Here is an 8,194-nt window from a genome sequence, read left to right on the forward strand (position 1 = left end):
AACTCCCACAGTAGATCAGGTCTTTACTGGCTTAAGAGTAATTCAGTAGTGCTGTATTCCCACAGATAGAAGATACAGAAGAACGAAAGCATCAAAATTGACAGAAATTAAGTGGAGTCAATCTGAAAAGGATTTTCAAGAATATTATTTAGTTACTTAGATGAAGATATTTTAGTTTCAGAAGGTAAAATTACGACAATTTAAACAGACTAAATTTCATTGTATGTATTAAGCACCTCCTGTTCAATTTGTAACCTCCCAAGTGGCCTCGTCACTTCCCAACTCTCTGTGCAGTAGAGATACTACCATTTATCTCCTGTGATTTGAGGTTTCTTGATCCTAAAAAGCTGGGATGCAATATTTATTAACACTTGGCTATTTACCAAGTGGCATTAAAAAGCAGATTCCCTGCTGATATTTCACATGGAAAAAAAGCTAAGCAGACCACATATCATTTTGTGGTAAATCAAATAAAATTTCCCTTTCTAATTTTATAACCATCTTCTTTTAACTATCAGGTCTAAGTCAAAGCTAGCATATTTTGGCCTATGAAGAAACTTCTGATAAAACCTCTCACTCTTCTACTGAAAGGACAATACACTTTTTTCAGGAAATTTGGTGACTGAGAAAATACTTAAAAACAAATCTTGACCCTGAAGTCTGAGAGATGTGTGTCTGGAATATCTGTGTAATACTTTCAGCAACTTTCTGTTTTGGAATAAATGAAGAATGAAGTTCCCCCAAGGAATCTACCTTGATTTTACACTGATTCTACTAAACACTGGAACTGAGCTATGGACCATAGCATGAATTATAATATTATACACACCACACATTAAATTATATTTCATAATATATAGTTAATTTTTTCAATTCTGTTTTAAAAATAAACTTCTCTCACATGGATTAGAATTGCTCCCCTACCAACCACCTAGCAGTATAAGCATGGTATACAGATTCATTCATGAAGCTTATGTATTTCAGTATCTGTCACTTTCATGACATGATGAAAGGTTTAGATGTGTTGAAAATACCACGTGATTAAATAGTGTCTGCATGAGATTCTACAACATGCTTTCTAGTTCAGACTTCCTTTTCACCTTCTCTAGCAATGTAGCTAAAATTGCATTAATAGCTCCACACTATAATATCATCAGCTGCAGAGTCTGGAGGAGCCTGTGCACTGCTGGTATCAAGTTGGCTTTCCAGCTGAGCACACTTCTCTTCAGTGCAATATTTCTTTTGTCCTTGCAGCAGCATCATTTTCTTTCTTTTGCAGGGCACAAGTTCCCAACTACTCAGACAGCTGTTATTTAAAATACAGGATTTTGAAACTTTACTAAAGCTTCACCTTCTTCCAAAAGAAGTCAGACACATCCAGGTAAAAGAAAATAAACGTTTACTAACAGCACGTGTTAATTTAACTCAGAAATAAGACCTGTTTACAAGCTTTGCTGACTAAGAGTCTAATCAAAGATTTTTCCCTCGCTTTCAAACTGCATTAGACTAATTTCAATCATTAGTTTAAGATTAATCTCACCTTCTCACAAGAACATAGCGAGAAAATATGATGGAAAAGATCTCAAAAGTTGAAATGAGGAGATCACTCAGCAATTACCTTAACAGGCAGAACAAACTCAACAAAAGGAGCCTACTTGCCTTACTTGCCTACTGCTAACAGACCAGAGCACTGAGAATTAAAAGCAAACTAAAAACCCCTTCCCCCTCCCCCCTCCCTTTCACCCTCTTCTACCTCCTCCCTATAACCAGCACAGAAGAATAGGGAATGAGGGACATGGTCAGTACACAACAATTTCTCTCATCTGTTCCTTTACGGTCACCCTCCTTCTAGATGCTTCAACATGAAGTCCCTACCAGGGGATGCCATCCTTCCCCAGCTGCTCCTGTGTGGACTTCGCACAGCTCTTCAAACACTTCTCCAACATGGCTCCATATCTCTGTGTCCATCCTTCAGGAATGCACTGCTCCAGCACAGGTCCCCACAGGCAGCAGCTCCCCTAGACCCACTCCATTAGCTGCAGCCCATCCAGTGCCTGTCCATGTGGGATCACACTCCAACAGCTCTATGTCACTTAAGGCAGTCCTGTGAAACCTGGCCACCAGGGCTGTTTCTTGTTTACTGTGATCCTAGTTAAAGCTCACTGCTGAGCTGGAAACTGAAATATTTAGCCATCTGCAGCTTTTCAAGTTCTATTCATTTTCTTGTACGTCCTAACACCTTCTGTGTAGGAGCAAGTGATGATTCCCCAAATTATTGGCTTAAAAGTGCTCAAAGAGACAGAGCTGATGAAAACAATAGGCTGAGCTCCCAGAAATATTATTTTAGAACTCTGAGATATGATTAAATGCTTATAAATGACACATAACCCCTGCTGGGAACCAGAATAACTGCCATCTCATCTTTCCAAAGGACCAGGCTTTATCTGGCATGCTAGAAATTCTTTACTTATGCCAATTGTAACACTTTCAAATGGTGTTAAAGCTCAAATACTTCACAGTCAAAATAGATTATGCATAGATACATATATATTGGGAGAGAAGTAAATAGCAAGATGGCTCATAAAACAGGCTCAAAGTACTTCATTTTGCTGCCTTAAGATGACTGGTTTAGTATAATATGTTCTGACTGTTTTGTCCCAAGGTAAGGTAAGACTTTACATGAGACTTCAAAAACTCTTCCCAAAGAGTATGCTGTTGGCATCCACAGCATGATTCCTAATGTGCCTTTACGCAGCTGAAAGACTGCTGTGCCAACTCCCTCCAAGGATGCTCCTCTTTTGCAAGGCCTCTTCCTCATATGTGCTTGTTCTTTCCAAGCCTTTTCCCAGGCAAAATGATTCCACCATTATTCCCCAGCTGTAAAGCTTTCCCAGCTCCTCTGCCAAAAAACAGAATTGCCAGGACAGTCTGGGTGACAACTGGTGTTCCTCTTCCCAACTAGTTCCACAGTTCATGGCCTGCACCATGAAAAAAAATTGATTTTTTGGAGCTATATCAAACTTCTCTTCTCCCTGCCCATTTCTTTAACCCACTGCACTGGGGAAAGTTCTTTGTCACATACTGGCAACTAAAAATAATCTAAGACTTTCTTCCCCTATATTTGTTCACAGGATTTAAATGAACACAATAAGGCAAATGACACATCAGGATATACACAGCTTTTGGCAGGTTACCTAACAGGATGAGGTGATTTCTCAGCACAGTTTATGTCCTGTCAGATCTTTCTGATGATCGTTATTTATCATTTCTATAATAATTATTAATTATCAGTTAAGATTTTTGTTTCCTTTTCCAAATTTCTCTCTTTTTTTCCTAAAATGTACTCCTATAAATTAAACGACATTAGGCGAGTTGCTGCCTCTCAGCTCATCTGAAAATGCCAGTAATAAGCAGCAGTGGTCTTCTTCAAAACCATGCTAACGTTGAATTACAGCTGTAAAGCTTGACACTTGAATTTAAATAAATAGAAGCTTTCTGAATATTTCTAAGATAGCAAATAATCATCTTTTTCACTTAAAATCATCATTCAAAATTCTTCATTCTTTTGGTTTCATTTCAAAGATAGAATTTCTCACATTTACAATGTTCTTCATTTAAATTAGATCTTAAAAATACTCTAAAAATTATCCAGTCCACCGTGTCCTACAAAAAACACATTTACCTCTGTTTTTTCCCCACATCCAACGCTTCACCTGAGCCTTTTTTCTTTATCCCCAAAATGACAATCCTGCCATATTGTTTAACTAAATAAACTTACGGCTTCTTTGCTGCCATGGCTAAACATGGTTTAAATAATGAAAGAGATTTCATCTTTACCTGGGATTTTAGCCACCTTCAGCTAGGGTGCATATCCTGATTTCCAGATCATCTAGGGAACACCAGAAGAATTAAAAAATTAACATCAACAGCCAATAAATTCTCCACCTGGAACTGATGACAAAAGTAAATCTCACCAGGAACACCTTTGCTGAAGCAGCTGGTATTCAGTTTCTGATAATTATTGCACAGGTGTATCATATCCCTCTTTGTATCTACTTTTGAAATAATTATATTGGTCAGAACATCTGGTCATGACATTTCATCCTATCCAACCCCTGAAGCATTAACATTACCATGCACTCTACACACATAAAACAAAGAAATGCCCCTCAACTCAGAGACAAGGACAGGGAGTTCAGCAGCAGCTCTGTAGTGTTATTAGAGAATCAAAAAGGATTCTTCGAATACAAGTATGTCACACAGAACCTCATGAAGAGGTCAGATCTTGGGTTATATTTCACAAGAACAGAAAAGTGATCACAAGGCATAAACCACCTATTATTATCCTGGAGTAGAGAGGAGCCTTTATTAAAAGGGAAGCAGACCCACTCTTCTCTTTAAATGCTCGCTGTTGGAGCTCCTCAGCTGGGACTACAGCAGAGACACTTTCTTTGTCAGAAGCAGAGACTTCAAAGAAGCATCAACCTGAGCTGCTCAGAATATTTCTGTAAAACATTCCATTTTTTTAGAATTGTCATCTTCAAAAACTTGAACCTAGTGAGAAGACTAGGTTCAGTATTGGCTACTTTTAAAAAAGAAGAGAAAAATGAGTTGAAGATACCTTCTGATGAACAAAAAATCACTGTACAGAATACAGCTGCCCTCTTCTATTTCTTTCATGGCTCCTTCTGAACAGGCTACTGGTTCTCATCAACATCCATGAACTATTTTTAAAGGATCTATGAAAGGCAAATGAGAAAAGCAAACAAGTATTACATGGCTTAAATTCTCTATAAAAGGCTCGACACCAGCAATGGGAAATGTTTCCATCTGTATGCTCTTATTTCTCTTCTAAGCCCCCTTAACTTTTTGGTCAGGTGGAAAATCCTTTCCAATTCATTCTCAGTTGATTGTTAATTTGCAGATTTCCTTATTCCCCATACACGTAAATAAATTCTGTCTACTAGGGAGGTGACATTAGTGTGGCCAAGGCATATCAACTACTCTAAAACTCATGGAACTGATCCTCCAAGACAGGCACTTTTTGGAGCAAATGTGAGTGAAGTGGCAGACAGAGGCTCAGTCTGGGCAATGACACTGCTCCATGAGTTCACAGGAAGGTCTTTCAAATGGATTGAGATGCCTAACAGAGGGGAAAAAAGCAACACTCTAGAGAGGACAATACTGAACATACTGACTTCTTTATTGCTGAAAGACACCTGCTCGAAGCGCAAATATTACCGGCATCATGTTGTGTTATTTACAAACCACTTCAGACACCATCCTCCAAACGTCTTTTGAAAATCTGGTCTGCCAAATGTAAGAGCTGCATTAGCAGTACACTCCTAAAACTACCTCAGAAGTTATCAATCTATCCATCTGTCTTTCATGGAACTTGGGGATGAAAAAGAGCTTATAGGTCATTCAGTTCATATCACTGCCAATGCAAGACTGTTCCACGCTGTGTATTCCTAGGGGTTTATCCAGGTTTTAATGACTCAAGTAAAGGAGCTTTCATCAATTTTCTCCAGAGACTATTCTCAACTGTAAAAGATTTCACTGTAAAGAAACAATTCCTGACACTCAGCCTAAAATATTCCCTTGTTGACTTTTCCATTCATTTTGATCATACATACATATTATGCAGCAAAAGCCAAAATGCTCCCAGTTACATCATACAGTCTTTTAAAAGTTAGTCACATTGCCTTGGTGTAATGCCGAAAAAAATTTGCACTTTGTTCTTCAGAAAATCTTGATGGAGGTAGCAGCTTTATTTTCATGACACACTAAAAGAATAAAGGATATAAACTGGCAGAAACTTCACATCATATGAAACTCCACAACTCTGCATTATCCAGGCCCTCTTTGACGGTTGTGAAAGAAATAAAAGGCCATGATCCATTCGGATTTTATAAATGAAAAGGTGCTGTGGAGTGTGTAGATAGCAGATGACATCATTTACCAGTAAACAATTTGCAGACCAAGTGCAGCCTCTGTGCAAATTTTCACCATTGTAATAAGTCCATTCCTACACAGAGCTGCAGCATATTGGTTCATCAATTCTATTAAAGCAACAATAACTCACTGTTAACTCGCAGAGCCCTTGGCTTCCAACCATAGCATTTATTCAGGGAGTGTTCTGTATTTACACATTCTTAAGTCATGAGCAGCCTTCTCTAAGGGTAAGGCATTGTTGCAACTCCATGCAACATGTGGCCTGGGGATACATAAATACATAATCCTACATTGCCAGTTGTAAAATGTTTTTACTAATATACATTTTTTTTCTCAGGGACCCCCTAAAATATTCTTTTCAAGATTATTTTCAAACCTCTAAGGTTCCTTTCAAAGCAGGAACAGCCAGTACAATTTGTGTTTAAATGTGAATCTTGATGACTTTGACTATTGATCAGATTGCTTAATTCAACTTCATAAAAAATAATGTGATAGGTAATAGTAGAAAGACCTGTGTATACTTCAGTTTACATATTTACAAGTGAAATAAAATCTGAATTTGAGCCTATGTAGATATTAAAAACAGATGAAATTTCTCTGACTTTCACTGACTGGTCCTTCAATTAGTTGATTCTTCAGTTCTGCCTAAATTTCTTGTGACATTTTATTCATTGGCACAATAATAATAGGTCATTTTCAATAATGTGTGGCTAGCCCCAGACAAGGAGATTAAGCAATTTCTCTTATTTCCCATGGGAAATATTAAGGTCAGTGTAAAGGCTACCAGAACAGAAAGGGTTAAAATTCCAGTGCCAGAACTCCTGCAGTCATTCCATAACCTAAAGCAAAGAAAACCAGTGTTAGGTCTGCCAGTCCCTTCAGCACTGGGGGAAAAAAGTAACCAAAACCTGCACAATCAGGATTTATTCATTTACTTATTTTATGTGGATCACTGAAGTATTTTACTACTTTCTTTTCTTTGTTCTTCTATTCAGCAGCTCCTCTGAGTAAGGAATGCTGTGGAGACCTGAAATATGAAATATCTAGTGTGGGTAAATCTAACTTCCAATTGCGTTTTGATTGTCCTTACCCTCCTGCCATGTCTCTGATCTTCAAGACAAATGCTCCTAAGGTTGTAGATGTAGGAATTATGTTAGAAGCCCACAGAAGCCTCACAGCAGCTGATAGATCCAGCAATTCACTGACCTGTAACTGATTGCTGTCACTGTCACTCACGCCCATCTGAATCAGTCTCCGGATGATGCGAATAGTGCCTGTTCAGACTTCTGGATCCACAATCGTTAAAAAATTGGTGCAATTTACAGAGCATGAAGTTGAGATACAGCTGCCTCAGGACAATTCCTAGTCCACCCTATTTTACACTCCTCATTCTGGTTAGTCCATTGAGTTAGCTTCCAGATTACATCAGTGCAGTGAGTGTAAGTTGCATCTGCAGCAGAACCACAACAAGGAAGGAAAGCCTTACATATGAGAAATTCCATTTACGCCACTCTGCATATCTTCGTCCTAAAGAAAAGAAGGACAGCAGTCTGACCAAAAGCACGCTGCCTAAGTTGCATTCTTTCAGTATTTGCAGTTCCATAACGATTACACATGCAAAAAAGGCTACAGATAAAATGAATCTCTCAGTAATACCAATGCAACTCAGTTTACAGTTGGTACTAGAACAAGATACTGTTAGAATCTCTTAACTATAATACTAGTTAGTTCAGCTAACCTAATTTCTCTGAGAATGAGAGTAAAATACGAAAACTTGAGCAACGAAAGCCTAAAGAAATATCTCTGTCATTCCTACAAAAATGAACTGCTTCGCTTGCAGATAAGGGACAAGGTAGGAAAACAAAACTTGCCTAAAATAGAAAGAAAAAAAACATGCCTAAAAAAAAAAAAAACTGGTATAAAATTACTTATTTATTTTCTTCACAGTGCTTTAGCATGTCTGTTTAAGGTCATATTCTAAAGATAAGCATCTGAGATCAGACAGAAAATTGAAGGAATTATCTGGGGGGAGTTTTCCTGCACTTCACACATAATTTGAGATTATTAAAGCAAATCCAGAGTGTAACTGTGAAATGACATTGTGGACTTTCTGACACAGTTGTTGTATGTGAATAGGTATAACATTAAAATGTACCATGAAAGATACGTTTGAAAGATGGTGTTTAATCAGTAAATCCATAAGGCTTCCGTATTCTTCCGCTACTGTTTGCCTGTAAAA

At 37.9% G+C, this 8,194-nt stretch overlaps 1 long non-coding RNA gene across 1 annotated transcript in view; it reads right to left on the bottom strand.

Moving 5' to 3' along the window:
* The window catches only part of LOC122157055, a 34,703-nt gene extending 27,237 nt beyond the window's left edge, over positions 1 to 7,466 (bottom strand). Inside the window, exons 1-3 of the long non-coding RNA XR_006167762.1 lie at positions 7,162 to 7,466; positions 4,622 to 4,739; positions 3,838 to 3,889 (exon numbers count right to left, since the gene is read on the bottom strand). This is a non-coding gene — a long non-coding RNA (uncharacterized LOC122157055). The remainder of the gene's footprint in view (positions 1 to 3,837; positions 3,890 to 4,621; positions 4,740 to 7,161) is intronic.
* Between the last annotated feature and the right edge of the window lie 728 nt (positions 7,467 to 8,194).

The sequence above is a fragment of the Centrocercus urophasianus genome, unplaced genomic scaffold, assembly GCF_019232065.1.
Source record: "Centrocercus urophasianus isolate 14NV4802_14NV808 unplaced genomic scaffold, USGS_Curo_1.0 seq_13, whole genome shotgun sequence".
Classification (NCBI taxonomy): domain Eukaryota; kingdom Metazoa; phylum Chordata; class Aves; order Galliformes; family Phasianidae; genus Centrocercus; species Centrocercus urophasianus.